Raw genomic sequence first — 12,377 nt, forward strand, 5'->3', positions numbered from 1 at the left:
TTAAATAAATCCTAAAAATGCTTTAAATCTTTTAAAATTAATATAAATTAACTGTAGCTCGTATGGAAAAACTTTGTACATGAAAGTTTCTCAGAACGACGAGACGAATCCGGATACGCAGCCCGTTCGCCCGCCACACATCCCTAGCATAGCAAACACGCAACTTTCCCCCTCCGGTTCATCTGTCCGAAAACGCGAAACACCGGGAATACTTTCCCGGATGTTTCCCCCCTTTCCCAGTACCACCTCCTACCGTGTTAGGGCACACCTAGCACCGCGCATTGACATGTCTTCCATCGTCATGCTTATGTTTGCATTATATTTATTGTTTCTTCCTCCTCTTCTCCGGTAGACTACGAGACCGACGCCGCTACTGGTGCCCCGACCGACTACGCTGTTGACGACCCCTCCTTCTTGCCAGAGCAATCAGGCAAGCCCCCCCCCCTTGATCACCAGATATCGCCTATTCTTTTGTATACTCTTGCATTAGAGTAGTGTAGCATGTTACTGCTTTCCGTTAATCCTATTCTGCTGCATAGCCTGTCTTTGCCACAACTGTTGTTACCTTTACCTGCAATCCTACATGCTTAGTATAGGATGCTAGTTTTCCATCAGTGGCCCTACATTCTTGTCCGTCTGCTGTGCTATACTATCGGGACGTGATCACTTGGGAGGTGATCACGGGTATATACTTATATACTTTATACATGATACATGTGGTGACTAAAGTCGGGTCGGCTCGAGGAGTACCCGCGAGTGATTCACGGATTGGGGGCTGAAAGGACCTTTGTCCCGACGGCCCTCTGGGTGGATCTTTGTGGCGGAGCGACAGGGCAGGTTGAGACCGCCTAGGTGAGAGGTGGGCCTGGCCCTGGTCGGTGTCCGCGGTTACATCAATTAACATGCTTAACGAGATCTTGGTATTTGATCTGATTCTGCCCATTTGGTCTATACGCACTAACCAACTACGCGGGAACAGTTATGGGCACTCGGCGTCGTGGTATCAGCCAAAGCTTTTGTGACGTCAGCGACTGAGCGGCGCGCGCCGGATTGGACTGGAACGCCTGCTAGGCTAGGTCTGCTTCCGGCCGCGTTCGCAACGTGCAGGTGTGCAATGGGCGATGGGCCCAGACCCCTGCGCCATAGGATTTAGACCGGCGTGCTGACCTCTCTGTTGTGCCTAGGTGGGGCTACGACGTGTTGATCTTCCGCGGCCGGGCATGACCCAGAAAAGTGTGTCCGGCCAAATGGGATCGAGCGTGTTGGGTTATGTGGTGCACCCCTGCAGGGAAGTTTATCTATTCGAATAGACGTGTCCCTCGGTAAAAGGACGACCCGGAGTTGTACCTTGACCTTATGACAACTAGAACCGGATACTTAATAAAATACACCCTTTCAAGTGCCAGATATAACCCGGTGATCGCTCTCTAACAGGGCGACGAGGAGTGGATCGCCGGGTAGGATTATGCTATGTGATGCTACTTGGTGAACTTACCATCTACTCTCTTCTACATGCTGCAAGATGGAGGTGGCCTGAAGCGTAGTCTTCGGGAGGATTAGCTATCCCCCTCTTATTCTGGCATTCTGCAGTTCAGTCCACCGATATGGCCCTTTACACATGTACCCATGCATATGTAGTGTAGCTCCTTGCTTGCGAGTACTTTGGATGAGTACTCACGGTTGCTTTATCCCTCTTTTCCCCCCCTTTCCCCTTCTACCTGGTTGTCGCAACCAGATGCCGGAGCCCAGGAGCCAGACGCCATCGTCGACGGCGACTCCTACTACACCTGAGGTGCCTACTACTACGTGCAGCCCGCTGACGACGACCAGGAGTAGTTAGGAGGATCCCAGGCAGGAGGCCTGTGCCTCTTTCGATCTGTATCCCAGTTTGTGCTAGCCTTCTTAAGGCAAACTTGTTTAACTTATGTCTGTACTCAGATATTGTTGCTTCCGCTGACTCGTCTATGATCGAGCACTTGTATTCGAGCCCTCGAGGCCCCTGGCTTGTATTATGATGCTTGTATGACACATTTGCGTGCATGATTAGTGTACGATTGAATCGGGGGCGTCACACAGTCCCATGCTCAAATCAAGTCAAAATAATTGCAAACAAAACTCCCCCGGGATTGTTGTTAGTTGGACGGTACCCGTTGTTTCGGACCAGCTGTGGAGTGTGCTTGTTGGTGGTGGGGGAGTATAAACTTTACCATTCTGTTTGGGAACCGCTTATAATGTATGTAGCATGGAACATACCGAGATCTCTTAGTTGTTATGTTGACAATGAAAGCATGCCGCTCAAAATATTATTTATCTCTATTTCAAAACTCGAGCTCTGGTAACTCTACAAATCCCTGCTTCCCTCTGCGAAGGGTCTATCTATTTACTTTTATTCTTGAGTCATCATCCTCATATACAAAGCACCAGTTGAAGAGCACCACTGTCATTTGTATGCATTGTTATTAATTTCTATTGAGTATGACTGTGACTGGATCTCTTTTACCATGAATTACAATGTCTAGTCAGTCCTTGATCTTCAAGGGTGCTCTGCATTTATGTTTTGCGGTCTGAGAAAAGCCTAGAGAGAAACCACCTTGTTATATCATATCATGATTGTTTTGAGAAAGTGTTGTCATCCGAGATTTATTATTATTGCTCGCTAGTTGATTATGCCATTGATATGAGTAAACGTAAGACCTAAATGTTATTGTGAATATGGTTAGTTCATAATCTTTGCTGAAAACTTGAATGATGGCTTTACATATTTGCAACAACAAGATCAAATAGAGTTTGTAAAAGTTTTTTATCACTTTCAATTTGTCAACTGAATTGCTTGAGGACAAGCAATGGGTTAAGCTTGGGGGAGTTGATACATCTCCGTCCTATCTACTTTTCCTAACTCTTTTGCCCTTGTTTTGAACTCTAACTTGCATGATTTGAATGAAACTAACCCGGACTGACGCTGTTTTCAGCAGAATTGCCATGGTGTTATTTTTGTGCAGAATAAAAAGTTCTCGGAATGACCTGAAACTTCACGGAGATAAGTTTTGGAATTAATAAAAAAATATTGGCGAAAGAATCAAGTGAAAGGGGCCCACACCCTGGCCACAAGGGTGGGGGCGCACCCACCCCCCTGGGGCACGCCACCCGACCTTGTGGGCTCCCTGCACCTCCACCGACCTCAACTCCAACTCCATATATTATCTTTCGGGGAGAAAAAAAATCAGAGAGAAGGATTCATTGTGTTTTACGATACGGAGCCGCCGCCAAGCCCTGTTCTTCCTCGTGAGGGCAGATCTGTAGTCCGTTTTGGGCTCTGGAGAGGGAAAATCATCGCCATCGTCATGATCAACCATCCTCCATCACCAATTTCATGATGCTCACCGCCTTGCGTGAGTAATTACATCGTAGGCTTGCCGGACCATGATGGGTTGGATGAGATTTACCATGTAATCGAAGTAGTTTTGTTAGGGTTTGATCCCTAGTATCCACTATGTTCTAAGATTGATGTTGCTATGACTTTGCTATGCCTAATGCTTGTCACTAGGGCCCGAGTGCCATGATTTCAGATCTGAACCTATTATGTTTTCATGAATATATTTGTGTTCTTGATCCTATCTTGCAAGTCAATAGTCACCTACTACGTGTTGTGATCCGGCAACCCCGGAGTGACAATAGTCGGGACCACTCCCGGTGATGACCGTAGTTTGAGGAGTTCATGTAATCACTAAGTGCTAATGCTTTGGTCCGATACTCTATTAAAAGGAGGCCTTAATATCCCTTAGTTTCCAATAGGACCACGCTGCCACGGGAGGGTAGGACAAAAGATGTCATGCAATTTTTTTTCCATAAGCACGTATGACTATATTCGGAATACATGCCTATATTATATTGATGAACTGGAGCTAGTTATGTGTCACCCTATGTTATAACTGCATGATGAATGCCATCCGACATAATTATCCATCATTGATCCATTGCCCACGAGCTTTTCACATATTGATCTTTGCTTCGTTACTTTGCCATTGCCACTGTTACAATTGCTACAATAATGCTACTGTTACTTTTGCCACCGTTACCGTTACTTCCATACTACTTTGTAAATACTTTGCTGCAGATATTAAGTCTTTCAGGTGTGGTTGAATTGACAACTCAGCTGCTAATACTCGAGAATATTCTTTGGCTTCCCCTTGTGTCGAATCAATAAATTTGGGTTGAATACTCTACCCTCGAAAACTGTTGTGATCCCCTTTACTTGTGGGTTATCACATGGTCACGGCTTGGGGTGCTAGTGGCCACCTCGCCTGGCCTTGGGCTGGGGGTGTGCTGCCCGGGTGCCCTCGCCCTCCCAGATGAGGGGTGGGGTGGGGGCTGGTGAGAGAGGGAGCGGTCAGGCCAAGGGGCCGTGGCCGTCTGCTTCCTTTCATGGCAGTGGTAGTTCTCCTTGAACGTCCCCTTGTTGACCGATGGTGATGCAGGGTTCTAGGCTACTCCAACCACGTGATGCAGGGTTCTAGGCTACTCCAACCACCCATCATAGGAGTCTCTTTCGTTGGTGCCGGTAGGTGTAGGTCAACACCATGGCTGCTCAAGGCCCTTCTTGTCGCCGGAGATTTAATTCAACGTGCCCTTGGCCTCTTTTAGACGGCAGTCTTCTTGGCATATGAGGCCATCCCCAGACCAGGGGGTCGCCGAGATCAGCGTCATGCTGGCAGGCTGGCGGTGGTCTTCATTAGCCAAGGTGCTTTGGTCTGGTTGTTGGTTGGCATTGAGGGGCTCAGGGTTTGGCTAGTGGGGTGCCGGAAAATGTGGTGCTTGACCTGCTTCTTCCTCTGACCGATTGAGAATGCATGATGTTACAAATATCCCAAGACAAATCTCGTATAGACAACCAAAACACTGATACCAAACAATCACAACAAGATTTTCTATTTTTTGGAAGAACATGCAATAGCATTGCATGTCTTTTCTATTATGATAGAGGGGAAACATAGACTACAAGGTGCTGGCAGTGGGGATAATTGTCTCCGACGATGAAACATTTGTAGAAAACTAATTGGTCCCTAGTTTTTGCAAAATTCACTTTGTACTGCATAAATTCATTTGCAGAAAACACTGATGAGCCGATTTGGCCCGTTTAAGCACCTTCCCGACAGGCAGGGCATGATTGTAAGGAGTTGACTTAGGCAAAAAATTCACCACATGCATGCGTTGACCAAGTCTTCTTCATTCTCCTCTCTCCCTCTCTCTTACACATTATATCAAACACGTTGTGTGCACTGGGAGGGGGCAACTGGGGATGGCGGCACTGCACAACTGCGCCCATGGGCTCTCATCGCTGGCTTGGAGCGGCGGATGGACCTCACCGGCGTCGAGGTCGAGCACCACCTCTTCTCTCTTGCCGGCTATGCAGGGGAGAGCACTAGGACATGCAACGGTGGCCTTGTGCACGAGCACGCTGGATGGCTGAGGCAGTGGGGAGGAGGCCGACGACCACTATGGCGAGCCCCATATGGATCTCGGTGGGGAGCAGCCCCAGCCGGGCTGGGTGACAAGAAATGTGTCTGTCTGTGCGCTGCGACCTGCCTGCGGCCAGCCACGATGGCTGCAGCAAACAGGTCAGGGTGGAACAGATCAATGAAGTTACTAAATATCTCCATGAGCTTAAGATCCACATTGGAATCATTTTTGTCATCCATCTCTCTAAGTAGTTTCAAATAGAGTTAATTACATTTTTAGTAACCACGTGACATATATGGTAAGCAATTCATACTAATCAAAAAATTACATTTTTAGTACATGAATTTGTACGGCGGGTACAAATTCATAAATAAAGTTGAAAAATATCACAAAATAGTACAATAACTTGCGTTTGCGGTACATTCACATACATTTCCGTCCCGGGCTGTTATCTCTGTTTACTTGACAAGTGAAGCCGACGGTATTCGAACCAAAGACCGCACAACATTGACATGGAGAGGCTAGCCAGTGCACAAACTGTTACTTGCTATTTAATTTGTCATAGTCTCCTTCTTATATAATTGATAGAATTGTTCTTGTTCTTTCTCCATATAATTTTTGAAACCAAACCGGCGTGACTTCCGGTTCAGATTTTTACGGACTTACTGCCCCTCTACTGGTTCATCAGCTGGTTTTTTAGGCACTATAAATTAGGATGTATTCTTTACTAAGAAAATCTATAATTGGACCCTTCATACTTGCCCTAAACGTCTGGACGGGCTGCCCGGTCACTGTCCGGATCAAAAAAGGCCACCTAACCGTACTACCCATATCCGGCCTAAACGCCCGGACTGACCGGCACTCTTTATGTGAGGCCATATATGGGGCGGATACGGGGAGTCCCGGACGCGCCTGGGCATGCCCGCCAAGCAAAACACTTGCTTCCATCCGTCTTCTCCAGGAGCAGTAGTCAGTAGATGCTGGTGGCAATTAAGGTGGGATTAATGGCGTTCGATCTGCCTGTCAAGAGAGCGAGCGCCATGAATGCACCCGCGCAGCGCCATGGATGGATCAACTGGCTGCTCTACTTGCACCGGTACACCTGTACGGAGATTAGCAAGCAAAGTATGTTACTTTCTCCGTTCACTTTTGTAAGCTAAAACATTTAAGATAGCATCTAATACAGTTTAATTTTAACTGTCTTCAACAACTTACAAAAATGAACAGTGGGAGTAGCCTTCTTTAAACAGGTGCAGAAGTTTTAAGTAGTGGCAAATGTTTGGGGGACATGCAAGTTTTTAATTCTCCTACCTAGATGACCTTCGTGATTTAGATGTAAAGACTGTCTGAAGCAATGAAAGATTTGAGTGCCAGATCATGTGCCCTCAACAGCCCAAAAGAAAGCTCCTTTTTCGACCATCGAATTAATCATGGTCAAGCAGAGATAGATAGGGTACAAGATCGAGGCAATGACTACTAGCATCAACCCACCACCTTTGAAAAAACAGGGCTGGTCACATTTAGAGCTGATGGGTCACAAGGCAGACACGGGATAGAGATATGCCGTACATGAATATACAGCTCAGTTCATACATGAATATACAATGGCTATTACCTTTACATGGAAGATCATCAGTAATTTAGGATTGGCGACAAAAAGAGAAGTTCTTTTACAGCAACAGCCTAGCTCTCTGGGACTCATCTCCTGCCTTAAGTAATGTGTCAACTCTTTTAAAATTTCATGAACACTTTTGAATGTGTGAGCATAGGGTTATGATGTCTTAAATTCTTTACATGGAAGATCATCAGTAATTGTTTTCTTTTTCAACTAAATTTAACCTCTCGACAATAGGATCGGTTGGAATTTTCGGTTCACATACCTTCTAGAAAAAAACATCTATGTCACGTTGGTCGGCATAATTGTCATAAACACTAAATGAACCAAATAGTTATAAAAGATAATATATACCACATCCAAATCATAGACAAGACGAGGGCCGATGGAGGCGGATACCAAAACCATTGCACTATATAATAACAAAAAATAATAAAAGTAAGAAAATTATACAAGTATCTATCTAAATCATACAAGTAAGAATTTTTTTTCTTTTGAAAGAAGATAAGAACAAGAGGCTCACCACGGTGGTGCCGGCGACAAGATCGGCACGGGCGATCGACGGCGGTGAGGACGGGGATGGGACAGGACGGAACGCCAAATCTAGATAAATCTTGAGGAAAATGGAGTTTGGACAAGGAGCTTCGAGAGGAGAAAACTTAAGTCTGGCTCGGGTATTTCATCGAACACCTCATGTGTATAGGAGGTGAGTTAGAGCACCACAAAGCTCTCCCACGGCCGGCCAAAACAGCAGAGCGATGGCTCTGCTCGCGGGCAGGGGCGGGGGTATATATAGGCCTCTTTTTAGTCCCGGTTTGTGGCTAAAACCGGGACTAAAGGACAACATTTGGTCCCGGTTCCAGCCACCAACCGGGACTAGAGGTTGTGGGCCAGGAGCGAGGCCCATTGGTCCCGGTTCGTGTCTGGAACAGGGATCAAATGGGTCAGACGAAGCGAGACCAATGGCCCACGAGGCCCGGCCGGCGCCCTGTCCTCACGAACCGAGACTAATGCCCCCTTTGGTCCCGGTTCGTGAGTCAACCGGGATTGATGCCCTTGCCCAGGCCTCAACCAAAGCCATGTTTTCTACTAGTGAATGTACGAGAGGGCTAGGAAGGGGTTCAGTTTGACTGTCCTAAATGTAAAAGAAAACACCACATTGAGTATCATGTAACCACCACTTTGATGGCCAATTGAGAGTCGTGTGACAACGAACTTGCCTGGGAAAACTAGTGTGTAAGGTTGAAAGTGATTATGAGACTTTCTGTCTGAAATGGTTTCTAATTCCGGTGGTATTGGATACGGTAAGAGATTTTGACATCTAAATCTAATCCGATTATGATTACCAGGATGCAATATAGGATATGATATTACTAATAGACAATGTAGGATAATTTATTTTCTCTAGCCAGACAATCCATCCTTTTAAATATGGGTATCCGGTTTATTGGTACAGTTTAAGTACTAACTAGCAATACATAAATGTTATACTTTCATATGATATGAGACATAAGCTTGTTAATGATTTATTTGGATTTTATGTACCTTATAGAGCTTTATGTGTATTTGAAATGTATAAGTACTAGTCGAATGCCCGTGCGTTGCCACGGAATAACGAAAAAATATATATTGAGAAAAAAAGATGTAATTCAAAAAGGTGTGTCAAACAACGAATAGTTATTATATCACGTTTATTTTCTCCTTCATAGTCCTTGTGTCTCCTTGACCACCCTATCCTTACAAGATAAAACGAGAACTTTCAAAGTTGGGGATCTCACCTTACTATCACTTGGGCCCATTTTAAAACGGTTAGCAAATACATTAATAATCCTTAGTAATCATTAGAGATGATGGCTTATTGAATGTATGAATTACGAATGCAATGTTCTAATATACCACGAAATATGATGTCATATTAAACTTCTTATTCATAAACGATGAAAGATGCACTTAGAACATAGTGGATACAAAAATACATTCAAAATACAAATCGTAGTAGCCAGTATTCATAGTGGAATAGGATATTGTATACAAATGGTACTTACATGAGAGGACGAAGAAATGAACAAAATGAACTGCTTAAGCATCTTCTATAGGGGAAGCTCCGTCACAGAATTGAATCTAATGTTGTAAAATCTTAATGTTCATACAAGAAACCAACCAGCTTAAGCTAAAGTCCCTTTAAAAGTGGTTGTGTGCTAGAAGATCAGACCTTGGAAATATTATTTTTTTTTGGCTCTAATCCGATCGCATGACAATGACTGGCCAAATGGATAAATAATAGTGAGGTTAACAATTAAAAGAAACGACTCAGTGGAGACCGGAGAGTTAATAATTTTTTTCTAGATTCTGTTTCTGTAGATTTAGCAATAGTTGTCGTTTCCTTTTCTATTTGCAGCAAGTCAACATAGCATTCAACATGGCTTCTCATTATTTTACAGGTGAATTTAGATCGAGAAAATTGGGAGGAAACTAATTACAAAATATATGTATAAAGTACAAACGGAATAAACACCTTGTCATTGACTCATATAGGCCTACTGCCTACACGACCTGGTTCAGTAGACACTACATGGAAACGACAATCGGTGCCTAACAGTGTAGTAAAATTTCTACTCAAGATGTCAGACCAGAGTTAGCTTTCATTGTCACCTGATTTAACATTATTTCTGGATAACCCAGATTTGTTACAACACAACCATCACAGAAAATTGTGGTCTACCATATGTAAGAAATTACCAAGACAACGCTATAAAATGTGCACCCTTATTACACAAAAATTGTGCCACTTGTCAGAAGGAAATTATGGAGATGAAAATATGTGAACTGAATTTAACCCTCATGGGACTTGAACTCACGTGGGAACTTTCCAGCTATCAAAACCCAAATCTAGCAAGGCAAAACTGATTATATTTGAAACCAGTAGACTATATAATGATCACACTTCTCTACTAACATATATAACACCAAGAAAATACAGTATATAGCGAAATTGAATCATAATGAAGTATTACGTACAAAACGACAGATCAACTAATAGGCAATATAACATTACTTCATTGAAACTATAAGACTACATCACCCTTATTACTCCAATACTGAGAAAAAACATTTGGATGCATATGGATGCCCCTTCCATAAATTGATAAGTAATGTGAGATTTCCTCACCTTCAGATGTGCGAATTGCTTTCTCACCTTATGTCTTCTGGCCATTGCACTAAAGTTGCATGGCTCAGATTTGAGAGTTTCGTCAAATATCACATTTGTATGGTCCTCTAGTACAGTAGCTTCCCTTTTTTTGTCCCTAGCTTCCTTGCCCCCAGCATAGAGTTCAGTGTATCATCAGAAAATTCAGCTACAACAGTATAGAACATACATGTGTATAAGGCATCATACAGATTGTGACTAAAAGATTCAGATTGTATACCTATAATTGGCTAAGGAGCATTTACCTACAGGAGAAAATAAAGTAATATAAGAAGCGCATTTTCTTTACTAATTTGCAAATTTTCATAAAAGAAAGAGAAAAGGATTAATAAAAAAATAGTGCAAATCGGAAGCATACCCATGGTGAAATGGTTGTTCAATCCAACAACTATCACAAATGATAGTTTTTTTCTCCCACTCACCTCTCACATTCTTGACAGTTTCAAATAAGATCATATTACTATATTATGATAGCAGTATGAGGAAACTGAAATACAAGAAAGGTCCATTGCTGAAATGCTGTCACAGCCGATCTAGGCAAAGATTCCGAACATGGTATTTTTATGAACTTCTAATTTTCAAAACACGTAGAAACACTGGATTATAAGCTTAAAGATTTATATTCCACGCATAAAAGCTCTGGATTCATGACACTATTTGCGTTTACCACTCGGGCATATATTAGTTTACCAATTTGCGAGAGAAACAATGCGACCTTTTCAACTCACTACAAGCTGAGATCATATTTGATAGACGTATATACTCCTACATGAGTATAACAACCAGGTCCAGTACATGACCCATTATTCCCACACAAAAACTATTGAGTATAGAATTAGGCCTATCGACTATTTTGGAACTACACGAGGGATGCTGCTGAGTTTTCAATATGACGAATTATGACAGATCCGAATCAACTGTATCGACGCTATTTCAATACGACCCAACACAAGTTACACAACTGTGCAATCACACTGCCATGTCAAGAAATATATAAGGCACATGCATGTACTAACTTTATAATACTGTGACGGCAATGTAATTAAGGATTTATAGATATAAAACAAAAAAGAAACACCCACAAATCATGTCAAGATGGAAGGAAACAGTCACACTTGCTTTCCAGATACAGCAGATACCAAAATACGACCATAATATTGTTTGGCTAAGAACTAATCTGAATTCACATATGGTTTCTATCCATGTCCAACCCTCAGCTAATAAATCATATGCATTGTCTTCTCAAGTGAAAGCATGTCATTAAGGGAAATCAATTGCGCAGTAGAAAGATGTTCCTTTCTATTCTTCCTCTGCTATCTAACCCAGTATCAAGCAAGTAAGTATTTGACATATCCAGGCCACTCAAATCAAGCAGCCTCCCAATTTCTTGGTCATGTATTCCAATCACTCCTCCTTAGATACACATCTGCTATCAACACGAGGATCCATCCTCTTGTTCTCTACAACCATCGCCAGCTGGTTTGCCTTCCTAGCTTCGTTTTGGTACACGCATCACGTCAAACAGCAAGGAAATAATAAATATCCTAAACTGACCAACACCAGATGAATTAGTTTAACGCTCCTAACAGGAAGTCAACCAAACAGATGATTAGGACGCAGACATCCCCTATTGTTTTCAAAATTAGATATGAAGAGGCAAGATGATACCTGATTTGGTGTTGGAAATCTTCTTAACCCAGTATTCAGAGCAGTCATGATAGGTTCATGGTGCCGTCCTTCGTCTGCTTCCACGAGTGGGGAATTTCGGCGAGCACCCAACACACACTGCCGAGACACAAGAGCATGCCTCTCCCCCGCCTTCACCGTTGTAGCTCGCGTACCTCTCCTCCTCATCCTCCCTGGTCTCCGTCGCCCCTCCACCATTGTAGCTCACGCACCTCTTCCCCTCCTCCTAGACCTCCTTCGCCGCATCCACCGACGTGGCTTGAACCACCACGAAACCCTCCCCACCGTCGCATTGGCCAATAGACATACCATGGCCGCTCATGGGCATGGTGAAAGCTCCATGGCGGGGTGACACAAAATTGATGGGAGTAGAGGGAAGCGCCCGTGTGGTCGCCGGGGAGGAGACCGTCC

This window comes from Triticum aestivum, chromosome 6D (genome assembly GCF_018294505.1).
Source record: "Triticum aestivum cultivar Chinese Spring chromosome 6D, IWGSC CS RefSeq v2.1, whole genome shotgun sequence".
NCBI classification, from domain to species: Eukaryota; Viridiplantae; Streptophyta; class Magnoliopsida; order Poales; family Poaceae; genus Triticum; species Triticum aestivum.